This window comes from Parasteatoda tepidariorum, chromosome 4 (assembly GCF_043381705.1).
Source record: "Parasteatoda tepidariorum isolate YZ-2023 chromosome 4, CAS_Ptep_4.0, whole genome shotgun sequence".
Classification (NCBI taxonomy): domain Eukaryota; kingdom Metazoa; phylum Arthropoda; class Arachnida; order Araneae; family Theridiidae; genus Parasteatoda; species Parasteatoda tepidariorum.
Window position 1 is genome coordinate 22,980,399 of NC_092207.1, and position 18,131 is coordinate 22,998,529.

Genomic DNA, 18,131 nt, shown 5'->3' on the forward strand with positions numbered 1-18,131 from the left:
TCAGCATACTTCGTTATATGCAGGGATGGGTTTTTTTCCCGCTGTTTTTCAATTTAATAAGAAATATTCCACCTTTGCGAATTACCGAAAAAAAGTTCGTTATCAATCACACTTTGTGATTCATATTCACTTGATTTAAAATTACACATTGTGATCTGTATTCACGCGATTTAAAATTACACATCACAATTCGTATTCACGCGATTTAAGAAACGCACATCGCGATCTATAGTATTCACATGATTTAAAAACTGTTCATGCCGATGCACATTCCTGTGATTTAAAAATCTCACTTCGGGATTCATATTCATACTATTTAAAAATCACACTTTGAAAATCGTATTCATGTGATTTAAAATAATAGCACATCGCCATCCATATTCATGTAATTTAAACATTATACATCGATTGTTTCTTACATTCATTATTTTCTTCCTCAAATTTCATTTTTTTTTTTTTTTTTTTTTTTTTTTTTTTTTTTTAGAAATTTAAAATGTGTTTTGCACAAAATATTTTAGAAGTTTTATTTTCAGCTTTTTTGATTTTTCACTTAACTCATTCCTGTTAAGGTTTAATCATTAAATTAATTTACTCATGCAACAAAGAACAATCGCACCCCCTCTGCGTAAACAGGCATACGTCAACAACTCATGCAACATCCTGTGCTATTCGCAAAATTTTGCGATAATACCTAACCGCAATTATATCTTTCTGGTAATAATTACTTTAAAATAAAAGCAAACAGATGCAAGTGTGTTTATAGACATTCAAAGGAAATACAAATTGGTGTTGAAATGGAAAAATTATAATATGACGGGAAGTTCACGTGTGTTGTGCTTAAGAAAGCTGTTCCGTTCAAGTTAGAGAGAAAAAAAAGAAGAAAAAAAAAACCCGATTTATTTGCGAAACAGACGGCGACTATAATTGTCCTTCAGTGGAGGCCACAAAACAAAAGAATTTAATTGACAGCTTAGTTATCAATAATCTGAACATAATTATAATTTTCTTCATTTGTTTTTTATAATTCCGGATTGGATTTCTTGTCTTACGAATGTTTGCTAAAACATATAGGAAGGCTAGGATTTTCAACTGTGGAATTACGGACAAGAAAACGGGTGAAATTTAACTTTCCGGTTCTTTTTACTGTGGCCCTAAACCATATAAAAATGTAGAAACTTAAAGCGGTAAAATCTGAAGCCAATTTGAAAACACTCTTCACTGTTAAAATTCTAAAGTATGAGTCCATGTTACTGAAACAAACAATAACTCGAATTCTGCCCACTCGTAAAACAAAACATCCACTAATAAAATTAATTGCAATTGTAAAATTAAGAATAATAGCTACTTACTTTGAAACCTGCGCTAGTTGAACCGCACAATTTGATAGTTAACTCAGACAATTGGTCAGCTTATTACGGAGAATTCGCCCTTTTTTTACTTATAGACGAACTCATCCTCAGCCAGAGCGCGGGTCGGGCTCATTTACTGAGGAAAGGTTTCGAGCTCGGACGGACCCGAACATATGATAAATTTTCATTAACTTTTTTTCTACATTTAAAGAAAGGTTTATTATTATAAAAGTTATTAGTATGCAGTTATTAAGTATAAAAAAATTTATAAGGTACAAAAAATTTGCAGCGATCTACTATTTCTATTTGGTGCTTTTAATTTGTAAGGCTAATTTCCAAAAGCCGAGTTAGTTGAGAATTAGTCTTAGTCTTAAAGGCCGATTGGCAATCGCAAAATCTGACCTTTATCCAATGGTCAGACTCGGACTTAGTAATCTTATGTATATTGGGCTCGGGTGGTTAAAATTATTCGGGCTCGGGGACGGACTCGAACCCCAAAAAGCGAGTCCTTACTCACACCTCTGTCAAACAAGCGGTCAACATGTCATAAAGAGCTTAACGCTTTAGTAAGATGTATTAAATAAAAACTGTCCATATACAGAAATCCCGTACCATTAGCGAGTGACGCTTATCAAACACTTTTTTCGTTTGTATTTTCTTTATTTTTTAATTTATCTTTTTCTTAAAAAAGAAATAAATAAATATTAGGGGAAAAAAAAAGAATATTTATTCGTAAAGAAAAAATCTTTATAGAGTACTTTAGATTAATATATTATTGATTAAACAGTCGTTAATCATGAAAAGTAAATAAGGATATAATGATCTAATTATTTTTTTAAGAGAAAGTTATAAACCACCATCCACATTTTTTTATAATTTGTTTTTTCCCCCCTTATCTTCTCACGTTTTTTCTCTCCGTATATCAATATTTTGGCTATAGTGAAAAAGAGCCGCGAGGAGTTGATACATTTTTTCTTCTTCTTAAATTGACACCATTTCGATCGTTTTCCCTATCTATAAATGGTGAAAGAAGGAAAGTACGAAATCGTTTATCAAAATAGATTAACAAGAGTAATTTGTTGTGATAATGATGGAATTTTACGAAAGTTATGTAAATTTTACGATAAACGGAATCTAAAATGTTCTTTAAATCTTTTAGAAGATTGCGATAAAGGTGAAATATATCTTGGAAAATAAGAGTACGATATAGAAATAATTTAAAATTTATTCTTACTCTCCGTAATTTTATTTCCCTTCAAAACTTAGAATATAAGATAACATTTTAAGAAGACGGAATTAAAAAAGAAGTTTTGAACAAGTCAAATGAAGCAAATAATTGTAGTCATGTTTACTTTATCTCACTTAGTTGCTCAACCAAAAGTGTTCGTTGTTTTATGGCACTGCGCTAATTCGTTACATTTCTTTTTTGCTTAGAAAACATTTAAACTTTCGGTGATTCTCTCTTGTAAGGTTTCATTTCTTTGATACAGTCCGTTTTCATTAGTAAGGTTTTGTTTACAAAGCATTCGTCCTTGTCGGATCGTCAATATTACTAAAAAGTTATCTGGTACAAACCACGCCCCTTTTTTGGTATATGGGTTTCGGGCTCACGTATTCAATGGTCAACTCTGTTTGATTTGTCTATTGTTGCTTTGTTTCTGGCGGTAATAGTTTTGTTTCGATTTTGCCAGTTCTTTATACTTGTATGAAAGTAACATCATTTGCTTTAGTAACTCTTGCGAAAGTAAACCTTTGACGTTTTTGAGAAAGTGCTGTTTTTAAATATTTTTTTTCTTTTTTAAATAACTGGAATAAAATGACTTAAAAATTATACAAACATGCTTACTTATTTTTTAAAAAAACTCCATAAAATATTTTTGATATTTCTATATTGTCTTTTATTTCTTAAAGATGAATAAGTCACGTATAATCGTTGTTCAAGTTTAAAAAATGCTTCCGATATGTGGAAAGTTTATTTAGTGTGAACAATTGTATAAAGGAAATACTTTTTTTTCTTCGCGTAGACATTGGTTTTTTTTTTTTAAAAAAAATCTGGTTGAGGAAGATATTAATAAAAAAATAAAAGAAATTCTTGTTGCCAATTAACTTTAATTATGTTGGAAACAAAAACCCAAACTAATAACTGTTGTATAATTGAGATTTTTCGAGATTAGATAAGACCCATTTCAAATGCTTAAAAAAAGCTCGACAAGCATTTTATCATGGCGCGAAATTTCAATTTCATTAATGCTGGTCATACTAAAATTTCTGCTTGCCTCTATTTTCTCTAAAATTTTTAGCACTTTTTAAATTAACATTCTAAGAGCCCTCAAATCTCATTCTATATCATTTTAATCTTTTACGTGTTTTATATTTTAACTTAATTCACAAAAAAAAAAAAAAAATCTTATTAAAATGAAGGAATCTAAATTAAAAATTGAAGTTAAATAATTATCAGTCATTAAATAAATCAGAAGTAGACTTTTCATTAAAACAGTTGGTTAAGGAAACAACTTTTTCCTAAGATAATGAAATAAAAAGGCAGTGTTTTAAGGAATGACGACTTATTTTTACAAAAATGGCAAGGATGACGCATCTATTGGGATCAAAGGGCAAGCGGGGCGGAACAATTAGAAATTTTGAATAGAAAATTAGATAAAATTTAAAGCAAAATCTGTCATTCCAAACGAAATACTAGTGTTTACATCTTTAATTGATAAGTTAATAGCAGAATTATCACTATTCTGTATTAATTACGTTTTTTCTTCTTTTTGTCTCATCAATGTCAAATTTCTTACGTAAAAGAACAGTATACATATAACACACAAAACATACATCTGAAATTAAAATTTAAATACAATCTATTGCGTATTAAATTCTAAGTTTACATTTTTGTAAACTCAGAACAAATTAGTAACGTGACACGTGAATTTTGTAAACGTGACAAAAAAAGTAACATCATTCTACGGACTACAATTCTTTCCCCGTGACATTAGAGGAGAAGAAAGGAGAGGAAAAAAAAAAAAACTTTTCGTAATGTTTTTAGCAAGTTTGAAGCATGATTAAAATTTAATTTTATTTATACTAAGTAATTTTATTTGTTTGTACTACACAACTGTTTGGGGAAAAAAAAGTTCACTTACTAAATCGACTAATAACACGCATCGGACTTGCATGACCTAGAGCAAGTGCACTACTTCCAAATTATTATTATTATTATAATAAAATATTAAAATATGCTTCATAATATGTACAGGGTTCCCACGGTCCTTGAGAGTCCTTGAAAGTCCTTGAATTTTTTTTTGCTAAATTTAGGTCCTTGAAAGTGCTTGAAAAACNAAAAAATTGCAACAGATTAGAACACATCCCTCCGTAGCAATAGATATAAAAATTATTGAAAATGAGGCATATGTTGAAAATGAGACATACTTGGGACATTGGAACATGTCCAAAGACACAACATGGTTTACTGTCCCAAGGTGCAATCAACACATGGTTTAAATAATATCAAAATGATGGACAATCTGAATTGACAATTTTTTTTTCTCATAAAAACATTTAATTTTCTTTTACTAATTTAATTTTAGTTGAATAGTACTTATTGATTACTAACTAGCTAACTACTTAAGTTGAATAAACTAATTTGATTTAGTTTTATAAGTGAGAAATTCAAGAAATGAAAAAAAGAAAAAAAATTACTTTTAGGTGAGGAAATTTTCGATGCCAACTTTTACAGTGATGTCATCAATTGGTTACGATCATATTTAAAAATTTTAATTTTTAATGTTGCCATTACTTTTTAAAAAATTGAGAGTGGCTCTTGTTACAATTAATATATCTGTATATGTAGATTAAGTAGCAACGCGCCGTCATTTTCGTTTGACAATTTTATCTCTACCAATTCTATGCAGCCATACCTTCCGTCGTTCGATCTCCAACAGGCAAACGATATAATTTAAAGCCTAATTTTGTGCTTTTAGAACACTCAAATGCCCAACAACCTGTTAGTATTAATTTAAAAATACGAAACAAATAAAGTTAAAAAAAAAAAATACGCGCTTCAATTCACCGTCCAAACAAGTCACAAAATGGCGACTGTTAACCCATGTGATTGTCGACAGCCAATCTGAATCGAAAGTGACAATCGTAGTGAAAGGCATTCGTAGACAGTAACACAAAAGAGTGCCTATAAAAATGATTATTGACTTCGCCCATTATGCAATTAAATTTTTTTTATTTCGTCTTAAAAAGTTCTTACACCATATGTGATTATTTATAGTACATCAAGATTTTCTGTAAGCATTAATCTCTTTATCGTTCCACGGAAAAGCCGATAAGTTTTACTTCCTTATGTGAAAACTATTCAGTCGGAAACACAAAAAAACTAATTTTCTTCTTTTTTGGAAGACAAAGGGAAGAATAATAAGTTCTCGCCATTGTCAAATGAATTAAGTAGTTCATACAAGTCAAGGAGTTACATAGGTTTGAAAATTTAAAAAAATTCATATTTAAAAATATTTTTGGCAAGAATATTTTAACTAGTTATAATTAAGTAGCTCGATTATACGGACTGAATGTTTACAAATTATATAAATAGAAATTTATCAAATCATTCGCTCGTATTATGTAGTTTATTTATTGGGCGTAGTAAGCATTGTTTGTTTTTTTCTCTTTTGGGCAAAACCAAAATATCGTTGTATGAAATTAAATCTAAACGTAACGTTTTTGTGTATAACTTTTATTTAGATTAAGCTTAATTTTTACTATAATAATCCCTGTTTCACTACTTTGATATCGCGGGTAATTTTGAATATTTGAAGAAAGTGTTCCAGATTGACTATGTAAATTCTACTCCCGGAGAACTGACTATAGATTTTAAGAGGGGATTTATTTTTCTTCTTGTGCAAATTATTTTGCAAGGTATTGTAAATAATTAAAATTTTACTGTAAATCGTCTTTTTCTTTGATCCAGTGGTCGGAAGCAGCGCACTACAAGTAGTGAAACTACTATAGTCGCTCCTTTTTTTTCGTAGTTTTTAGTGTAGTGTGCTACTATAAAATAAAAAAAATAGTGTAGTGAGTAGTGTGATACAGAAAAAAAAAGTAGTTTGTAGCGATTCCTGGCAACTACTTTTAACGTCAGTTTAGAAAAGAAAAACTGTTTTAACGGAACTAATTTTTTTAGTTCGATGGGTATAAATCTTCGCGGGTCAGTCAATGGATGCAGTGAAAATGACCCTATAGCTGCAACTGAGTGTTAACAGGAATTACGTATTTACACCGCTTGACAGACTAAGGAAAACTAATAAATATGCAAAGTAGCGTTCCTGACAGCTGACCAACAACAGTAAAATCAAATGTATGGGGGCGTGGTAGACAGTACTCGTTAACTATAGAAAAGGCAGTACATACATTCTCTTCAATCATTCGAAAATAATTAATGTTAGGTGTTTTACCAAAATAGCACCATAGGTTATAGAACTTATTTCTGTGAAATTCGGTGTGTTGCAATAATTAAGTGCAAAATGTTAGCAAGATATCATTCGAATTCTTATAATCGTGGACGAGCAGCTAGACGACTGGATGCATCCCCCCTAACTGCAGGCACTGTACTTTTACGTTCTTCGCCTAGGAAGATGCCGGAAGTGTTACTCATTTAACGTTACCCATTCGACACCTGTGAACCTAAGTCACGGAGGCGAGCAACATTACCCACGCCACACTGCCACCCACATTCACACATCACACAATAGAGGACAACACACAGAGAGAAACATCCATGCCCTGAACGGGATACGAACCCGCAGCCACTGGCTTCGCAGTCACGCACACTAACCAGGGGTCTGTTTAGAAGAAATTTGGGTCCGTTAACGGACCCTTCACAAAATATCTTTTCATAAAAACGGACCCTTCACAAAATATTTTAACTTAAAAACGGACCCTTCACAAATTTGTTTATCTTCATTATTATTTTGTTAATCGAATAAACCCTTTCCAGGGCAGAAAACAAGAAAGAGGGATGTAAACTAATTAAGTTTTGTCTTCGGCAGACGATTCTTCCATTATTCGTCCGAAATTAATATTCTGCGTTCAGCAGAATAGGCTAAATACCAAATATTTGCATGTTGCAACTCTAATTTAGAAGCAGCAATTGTTGTTTATTTTTTAAAATTTAATTTTTTTAATTATAATTTTACAGTGTTGAGCATAATCTTGCGTGTCTTTACAATTTCAAAACTCCTTGAAAAATGTTTTTTTTGCAATAACGGACCCTATTTGCACAAATTCATAAAAGCGGACCCTGGTTGAAAGAATGTGAGTAATTTTTTCACAATTTCACGAAAAACGGACCTTTCACAAAATGTCTGGACAGACCCCTGCTAACCACTCGACCATCTGGCCGGCCACTGGAAGCAAGACCAAAATGTCACCACTGTGGCCGCTGTAATGGGAGTGTCAAAAAGTGTCATCTCACGATTAAAAAAAAACCGCTGAATGTGGAGATGCTATGCGATAGCATGCTGGAGGTCTTTGTAAGAACACCACACTTCAAGAGTAATTGTATGAATCTCCAGTAGCGAAAATAAACAGAAATGTATCTCCTAGGCAGATAGCTGCAGACTTTGCAACCACTACCAGTAAACATGTTTCTTCTAGAACCATCTCACGGCGATAAAATCAAGTTGATTTGTATGCACGTAAACCTTTTCGATGCATCCCGCTTTAACCACGCCATTGTTTAAAGATTACGTTGGTGCAGAGAGAGGTAACGTTACATCGCAGCGGTATTGCAGAGATGCATCCCGCTCTAATCATGCCATCGCTTAAAGATTACATTGGCGCTAAGCTAGGTAACGTTACATCGCAGCGGTATTGCAGAGTTGCATCCCGCTCTAACCACGCCATTGTTTAAAGATTACGTTGGTGCTGAGCGAGGTAACGTTACATCGCAGCGGTATTGCAGAGATGCATCCCGCTCTAACCACGCCATCGTTTAAAGATTACGTCGGTGCTGAGCGAGGTAACGTTACATCGCAGCGGTATTGCAGAGAGATTATTCTGGATTTGGTTTGTCTTTTTAGGGCTGTGGTAGATCCAGACTTTCCGTTTATGCACGATACTGCGCGGTCACACTGGTACGCTAAGATATCGGACACGCTAGAAAGTAAAGATATTGACCGCATGCAATGGCCTGTGAACTCCTCGGACCTTAATCCTGTAGAATATGCCTAGGTTGCCCTTGGCAGACGTGTTTCGCAAAGAACACACCCTTTCGAAACCGTGCAAGAGCTGAAAACTGCCTTGAGAGAGAGGAGTCGGACAATAGCACTCAAGTACTCCTTGATAGTTTGGTGGACAGCATGAATAACAGATGCAGCATGTGCATTAGTGTCATAGGTAATCACACATTTTACTGAGGTATTCGTTTTTGTTTCATTTGGGCAAGGAGATCAATTTTTCATGGCTGTTTGGAAATCGTCCAATTAGCCTTTTTTTTAAATTCTTAATTTGATTATTTTACGATCTCTGAACTATTTTGCATAATAATAAATGCACATTGTCTCTGTTCCTTAGCAATAGTCAAGCAGTGAAGGATCACGTATAATAAACTACCCATGACGAAAGATATCTAATTAATCACTTCGGTCACATCTTCACATGAGGATGCACAATCGTGATACAGTGCTGTTATTTCAAAGGAAGGGAACGTATTTTCGATGTACTTAATTTCTTAAAAAAGCATTAAACAATTAAAAAGCATCAAACAATAAAAAAGCATTAAGCAATTAAAAAATTTCAAGTTTTGGATTATTTTGCATTTTGTAATTTAAATATTCGCTGTCGAGAAAGGCCCAAAAAATTGAAGGTTAAATGAACAAATACGAAAAAATAATAATGTGGAATAACAAACAGGCTCACGTAAACATGAATATATATTTCTTATTTATTCCCTGACATATAATGTAAGTTCTTCTCCTTAAAGTAGTGAAATAGTTACTACAATTCCAAAGTAGTTCGAAGTCACTACATTTAAAAAAAAAAATAAGTTGTAGTTAACTTCATTTGTAACAAAGTAAAATAAAGTAAGTTTTTCCGACTTTTACCAATTTCTGGTAAATTCTACCTGGAGTACGTGTGCTGAATTTCAATAAAATCGGTGCAATAGCTATTGAGATATCGTGTTCACATCGCAAGAAACATTTTTCTGAGGAAAGTTCTCAGTGGCTAAATTTTCAGAAAATTGTTGTTGAAAAGCTATAAAATATTGTTAAAAAAATTTTTTTTTTCGTACTAAACCTAAAATAATAAAATTCTTTAGTTATAGTTTTAAAAAAAATTCCTCTTCTAACTAAATGCACCCTGAGATAATTTCGAAGTTTTTTTCTTCTGAGTTGACTTTTTTCCTTCCAGAATCGATTAAAAAAATCTGAGTGTTCATTGTTGAGTATCATGCAGAGGTGATTGTGCTCCGGAAAATTCCGGATTTTTCGCTGACCACGATCCGGAAATCCAAGGTTCAGAAGTTTCAATGAATCATTGATCACATTTATGTATAAAAATTCTTGTATATTTTATTTAAAAATATTGGAACTAGAATTTATCTTTGACATCTCCTTCATTTGTAAATATTTTTTCTGGTAGAATAATAAATGTGATTAGAGATAAAAGTCAACTTATACAAATTTATTAATTTAAATTATGCTGCATGTAATTTATTTAGAATTTCATGTTATGAAAATATCAATGATTTAAAGTTGTAAAGACAATAATTTTTTTTTAAATGCGTCATTAATGATTTTACTCAAGAAGTTTTCAGGATTTTTGAGTTGAACTCACAATCACCTCTGGTTTGTAAACACGGTAAAAGTTGTTTATTTAATACTTTTTTTCAATCACATTATACCTTTAATTATTTGTGGATAAAGAACACTTACAGGACGTACATTCTTTTATTTTGTGGAGAGAAATCATTAGATTTGAAAGAAGTGTGAAGAATTTACTAGCTGAATAGTTTCAAAAAAGAAATGAATTGTTAACATAACCTCATTCTTTTGTTGCTTAAACATTGTGCTGTAGGCAAGAAGGAAAAAAAAAAAAATTGAATTCCTCTGCTCTCTCTTTTCTATATTTGTATCACTTTCCGAACGGGTTCAACTGTGTGGAATAATTTTTATAAAACTTGCTCATTCTTGCGCAATTGTTTTCGCTGACTGAATGAAACGTGCACTGAACTTTTATAAACATGACTGGTATTCATTTCACGTATATGAATTGTTCATATTCATTCCTTGAATACGGTTTAACGGAGGTCAAGTATTTTCACACACTTTGAGCTGTGCAATATATCCTATTCCATTTTTTATGATGAGTTGAATGATTTCAGTCTGATCCGCTTAGTTGAAATAATATTAAATAATTGATTTTCATATCCTCTCGGAATTTCATACTTTTCCTTTATGTATAAAAATATGATATTTTCTTACTTTTAGATAATTATTATTTTTTTAAAAATTTGTATATAGATTAGAACGTTCACTTTTTTATTAATGGAAACTAATATAGCTATTTTTGATCCATTTTTTTGAAGAATAATTAAATTGTTTCCTGAGTTATATGCAGGAAGAAAGTTTACGATTCATATCTCTGGTATGTTTCATTATGCCATTGTGCATTGGTTATGCAACTTAAACATGAATGTTTTCACTTATATTTATTTGGATACCTTCCAAATAAATATATTTACCCTTAGAGTATCCTTACTTTGCATACTTTAGATATTTGAATTCTCCTACTTCATTGCGAACGTAATACTTTTAATTAAAAAAAACAACAAAAAAAAAACGAACACTTAAATAACTTTTGATCTAATAATTGGATTTTTGTTTACAAAAATAGAATCTTGATGATACGAGAAACTAACTTTAAATGTTTTTAAAACAATTGTACAAATTATTTTTTACGTTTCGAAATCAGACACAATAACGTACTTACTCTATATAAACATACTTTTTTTCCCGATGTATTTGGATTCTTGATCCGTAAATTGCAATCTGGCCCGTTAATGTTAATTTCACTATTTGCATATTTCACCTTATATCTGGAACTAATTAAGACAGGGGTGTCAAACTCGCGGGCCGCATGAGGCCCGAGATCAACATTTTTGCGGCCCAGTCAATATGTGTGACGCAAAGTAAAATTAAAATAGAAATATTAATTAGAATAGAAACTAGCTTATAAAATTATAATATATTTTATTTATAAACTATACGGATCATTTTAAATTGTACGCGCGAAAATGTAAAATTCTAATTGGCTTGCGGCACCTGCCATTCCTGGGAAACTGCATCGTATCAAAAATACGCAGAAAAAATTTCTAATCTTAGAACAGAATTTGAAACAAGATTTAAAGATTTTAATTCTTTGGGAGACAAATTTCGTTTGTTTTCTTCGATTTTCTCAATAAATATAGACTCTGTACCCAGTAATATGCAAATGGAAGTGATTGAGATTCAGTGCGACTCAAATTTGAATCCAAAATTCATTGAAGTGGGTGTGCCAGAATTTTACAAATATTTACCTGCTAAGTTTAAAAATACTCGAAAATTCGCATATGAAATTTTTTCCATGTTTGGAAGTTACTTATCAGTGCAAACAGTTATTTTCTGTTATGAATGGAAATAAATCTCCTGTCCTAAACCGTATTAATAACGCTCACGCTGCGCCAATTTTGAAAGTAGTGGCCAATAAAATTTCTCCCGAAATAGGAAAGATAGTAGCAGAAGTAGCAGAGAAGAGATGTCAAATATCAAACAATAATTTTACTTTATATATGTTTATTACAATGTACTATTGAAAATAAAAATATTTGTTTCTGTGAACACTGATATTTTTTTTTCTTTTTTTTGCGGCCCACCTAAAGTTAAGCATTGTTTATTTGGCTCGCGTTAGCTTTTGAGTTTGACACCCCTGAATTAAGATAATCAAATTATTTTTACACACAATTATAAAACTCGTTCATACAAACATATGTTTACCCTAAAAATAAATTTTTATAATAATTTATTTAAGGAATTGTAAAAAAAAAAAAGAAGAAAAAAATTGGAATTATAAGGTATAATTTTTGTTTAGTTATGTAATTTTAAATGACAAAATTCAAATACCGAACGGAGTTAATCTAACAATTCTTGAAAAATTAAAATTTAAAAACATGACTTTTTTTATACTATTCAGCGTGGGAAAAGTAGACTATTGAGATTATAGAGTCAAGAGACTAAATTCATCAGAAAAAGAACATGTTTATTCAGAAAAAGTACGTTTCGGTTCTTATTTCGTAAATTAAAATATCGCCTGCACAAATTAAATAGTCTTAGTTCAGCCCCTGGAACATTTAAGATTGATTCTTGGTACGGAACAATCTGATTGATAGACCAAAATTTATTGCAGCGTTCTGTTTTATTTCTATTTTGATTTGCAAGAGTGAATATCTATTGTAAATTAATTCCAAATGCAATAGCAATTTATAAAGGTACTGTGACGTTGGTCTTCTAGTTTGCTTTAGCTCACACAGAACACAATAGTCAGTTTAAGAAAAAAAGACTGAACTGTTATAGTTCAGTGTCTTTTTTTTCTTCTTATTTTGATCGATTAAGATTACTTCCTGTGATTTAGTTAACTTTTACTATTCATCAACCTACAGATTTTTCTTTATTTTAAAGGTACACTTTTTCCTTCCGAAAACAAAGCAAAATAATTATTTGCAGCAATATTTTTTTCCCATCAATCATTAAACTAATACCTAAGTTGTTATCTTACAGCTCACGATATCCGACTATAATGAATAACTCAGGATAATTTTCGTTTCCAAGAAACCCATTCAACAGAAATTTCCGATTTTAAAATAGCAGTGAAATAATATTGTTATTAAAATGTTTATATGTGAACAATGAACCCTATAATCGTTTTTTTCTTCTTTGTCTTTCAGAAGAAAAACACAATATATATTTATGATCCTTCTTTTTTTCATTTTATAGTTTCAGATCAAATAAGGAAGTAAAAACGTGATGATATACTAAGATACGTCTTTATTGTTAAAGCCTTGATATAACGATAAAAAATGTTGTTTAGTTTGATTTTTTAAAAATAAACAGTTGTCCGAAGCAATTTATGTGACTCTCAATAAACTATTTTAACACTAGAGAACTACGAAGTAATATTTGTTTCATATAATGACTAAAATCTTGGTTGAAACATTAACACGCATGCGTGATGAAAAATTATCATTTCGCAGTCAAATCGCCATTAGCCTTCAATTCGTTATTTTTGTATTATTTTGTAATGCATATTATATACACTCATGGACAAAAAAATAAGCGCACCAAGAAGTAGTCGTCAAAATGAAACGAAATTTTGCATGCGTAATGACTACTTTGATGTAAGTAAATGATTAGAAAATCAAAGAAAAACGATGATCTTTGATTTTCTAATCATTTACTTATATCAAAGTAGTCATTATGCATGTAAAATTTCGTTTCATTTTGACGACAACTTCTTGGTGCGCTAATTTTTTTTGTCCATGAGTGTATAAACAAGCACACACAGAAAGAAAACAAGGAAAAAATTAAAAAGGAGAATCATTTAAAAAAAAAAAAAAAAACTACCGAAAAGAACAAAATTAAAAAAAAAAATTCTTTTTAAAAATTAAAAATTTAGAAAACAAAGTAAAGGATAATCTGATTTTTGTAATCAGTAAAACTAGTTAATAAAATATTTTAAAATCATTTTTGCAAGATGTCAGACTAATGTGTAAATGAACGTCTGATCTCACTACTTGTTTTTTTATGTTACTTTTTGTATTTTTTGCTTGATATGTTTTCTATTCGTATCGATTTTTTGGTTTCTTTACACTACTGTGTTGATATATTTTGCTTTGACTATATATTAGTACAATATTAGAAAGCACTTTAATTGGCGGATATAGTGTGATTTGTATTGCAGTAAATTATTGATTTTCAAGAAATGCCGGCTTTTGACCTGTGATGATACAAATAATGGCGGGCGGATATGTGTTAATAGTCGATGCAGAAAATCTCTTAAGGTTATAGCAATTCGATAAAGATGAACCACTGTATTAAGAAATCGTTTTTTGGTATTTTTTTTATTTATTTTCGACTTAAAGCGACTTGTTGAATTATAGAAAGAATCAGTAAATATATTTTTTTCATTGGGGTAAATATTGTGATTATTTAAAATTTCTAGACTATATTACAAAATGCATTTGAATATACTTTGAAAATGTATTTTGATTAAGCTCGTTGACGATTCTTTGCGGTTGATTTGATTTATGATTTTAATTAACTTTCCGTAATGTATATCATACCCTAAAAATAAATTTTGATTAAGATCGTGAACAATTTTCTGCGTTTGGTTTGATGCTTAATTTGATTATCTGCGTTTGATGTTTTAATTTTACGTAACGTGTAAAATAACTTATAGAGTTTAATATTGTCTAATAAAAACATTTTTAACACTAGAAAGACTGAAACTTAGTATATACCTATATTGCCCAAAAGCAGTCAAAATGACTGGATGGTAAAAGAATAACTAATGTGTAAAGAAATTTGTTTAAAATTAATTTTTAATATTTTTTATATTATTTACAGTTATATAACAAGTTATTAGTAAATATTAACAATAAAAAAAATTAAATGTTGTTCAAAAAGTCACAAAATTCTAAGAAATTGTGTCATTATGTACATCATTGTTTTTCTAATTGAAATTAAAAATCAGTCAAAATGACTTCCTTGGGCAATCCAGTGTTAATGTATAGTTATTTAATCAAATTGTAATCTACGGTTAGCATCGTCGAGTAAACTTCTAAATCTCTAAGTTATTCGGAAGAATTTTTTGTTTTTTTTTAGTTAATGTTAGATATTTACGGAACTTATAAAATGCTTGTGATATTTCTTTCGAGTGTGTAAAAAACCTGACATTGACAGATCATTAAGCTTCCTGAGAAAGCTGGTATAATAACAACGTCCTTTTCCCAGGGAAGACAAAAACTGATATTTCCAGTCTGGCGATATCGGCATTCTTTCTACGTTTGAAAGCACACCCGATGTTTATGAAACCAGTTCCTCTCTTATATACCTGCTGATGGAGGTTAATCTTAATGAAGGCGATTGTGTGGTGTGACACTGGCATCATTATCACAATCTAATGTATTGGGTTAGGGCGTCATTGTCTTTGTGAATGTCGGTACACTTTTATATGCTTAGTGACAATATCCGATCGGCACGTATTTGAAACTTTTCATGGAAGATTCGATTTTATCTTCATTGGTATTTTAAAGTTTAAAGAAAAGTAAGTTTAGGTAAGGCTAGAGTAAACGATGAAGTTTCTAATGCCGAGAAAATGTTTTCAAAATATCAAAATGCTAACAAATTAAGGCGTGATTACTCCCCCCCCCCACAGCTTAATAAAAAGTGACCTTGTGACAATTAATTTCTGCCCTGGTATAGTGGCTTAAAGGGAATTATAAAGTCTAAAAATATTAAAAAATAATTGGCTAGCAAAAACATTAATAAAAGTGAAAATTTTAAAAAAATAACGGGCTAGCAAAAGCATGAATAAAAAAAATAAACACATAAAGAGATAAATAAAAAAAGAGCAAGCGATAAAATTAGAATAACAATTTTTAGAACAACAGAGTTGTTGGTTTTTAAGAGTTTAGTTTTGGTTTTTGATTTTGAAGTTTATTCTAACCCGTTACTGGATTTTCTATATTTTATTGAACGATTATTATTAACCCTTTACGAGTAATTTAATGTCGTTACTGTATTTGTTGTGGTGTGAAATAGATGTTTTTTTTTAATAAAACAAAAAACTGTTTCTTAATACAACTTTATACGTTACAGCGTTATAGAAGTATGAGAACGGTTACTTTTTATTAAACATATAATTTTTGACTGAAATTATATATAATAATATGTTGCAAAAAGCCGTTAAATATTTTAATAGGGGTTTAAAAACAAAACTTATCAATGGACATAAAGTATTTTATATTATTCTTATTTCTTTTTTTAAAAATACAGTATGGAAAATATTTGAAAGAAAAAGCAAATAAAGTTTTTTTTTTAATAAAAAAGCAAAATAATAATTTTATACATATGAACAGTGTGTTTTAGTATTTTGTTGCATATCATGCTTTGGATTCGAACACCGTTCGACATCTTTTCGGCTTTGAGTTTACTAATTTTTTAGCTAGTTTTTGGTGAAACTTTTGATCAATGCTTATAAATTTTCTGAAGAAGTTCAAATTTATTGCATTATCCAAATGTTGACTAAAAAAATAGTCTTATTTTTTGTTGTCGCTTAAAATACAGTAAAAAGGCTTGAGAAATGGGAAACATCAGCCAGATAACAAATGGTTCAGTTGAAAAATTACCTTTATGATAGAGATCATCTGCGTGAATAATAAATTGTAATTCTCTAATCTATAATAATAAAAAATACGAAATATGTCACTGCGCACGGGCTACTAAACTGCGCAGTAAGGGAAAAATACGAAAAATGTCACTCCGTTTGGACAACTGAAGATTCGGATTTCTCATTTATAGTAAAACTTACGGAGGCCTTTTCCTTTCTATAAGGTGTTGATTTAACGCTATCAATGTTCGCAATTTTACGGAAATGATTTAACTTTTATTTGATTAAGTTTTATTTTCGCCGAGTTTGAATGCTTTAAATTTGAAACAAAGCTGTCAGTTCAAACTAATACTTATACAATGGGGCTCTGAAAAATTAGCTGGACTTGAAAACGGATTAAAAAAATAACTTAAAAAAATTTTACAATTTATTTTTTAAAAAAAATCGCCAATGTGGCGAGATTTTCCCTCCTACAAGAAAATTAATTAAAATCATTTAACGTGTCTCAATTTTTACCTATTTTTATATGTCCTAACAATGTAGCGTTGAAATAACTTTACAATATTAAAAAATAAAGATAAAAAAAAACGACTTTCATTCTGGGACTTTTCTTATTTTTGATATTTTGAGCCGTTTTCCAATTTAGTATTTTAGTATAGAAGGCACAGGCTAAAAATTGACAAACGTAAACAGTCATAAATAATTGTTGCATACTCACAATAATTATGAAAATAGCATATTATTCGCTAAAAGTAAAATGCGTTATTTCTCAACAGAGGTATTCAGACATCAGAGCCTTTGAAGGAAAACCAGTTTTAGAATTCCCGAATGAATATTTTGTTATTATAAACTACAAAGCTCCATCAACAATACATCTGAAAATTTGAATAAATAATAAATTGCTATGCTTCCACGGTTTTAAAGATTTGTAGTTACCTAAAAAAATATTTTTTACTTCAAAAATTTGAATTTTCACCAACACTTAACAAGCTGCTTATACTTTCATACTTATTTTCATCGACCTGTAAAAAGAAATATATTTTTATAACAGGATATCACGATAAAATAATTATAGTAATAAAATTATTAAAAGCAGCGATTTTTTTAAAGCGATTTAATTCAAAAAATTAAAACAGGCAATGATAAAAAAAAAAATTTCAATTGCAGGTACATTTAAATTAAGCCTTATATACATAAAATTTGTATCTACTGTCAGGTGGTGATCCTCTATTTAATAAGTATGGAAAATGCCATATTTTCAAGCTTTAATCGTACTTTTGATAAGAATTTACTGAGATATTTTTTGGTTTGCATGTTACTATTTAATATTTCTTTGTGTATGATTTATGTAATTTT

At 30.2% G+C, this 18,131-nt stretch overlaps 1 protein-coding gene across 1 annotated transcript in view; it reads left to right on the forward strand.

Annotated features, from left to right (window-relative positions):
- LOC107438260 (tyrosine-protein kinase Src42A) overlaps window positions 1-18,131 on the forward strand; it is a 51,765-nt gene that overhangs the window by 19,879 nt on the left and 13,755 nt on the right. The window lies entirely within an intron of this gene.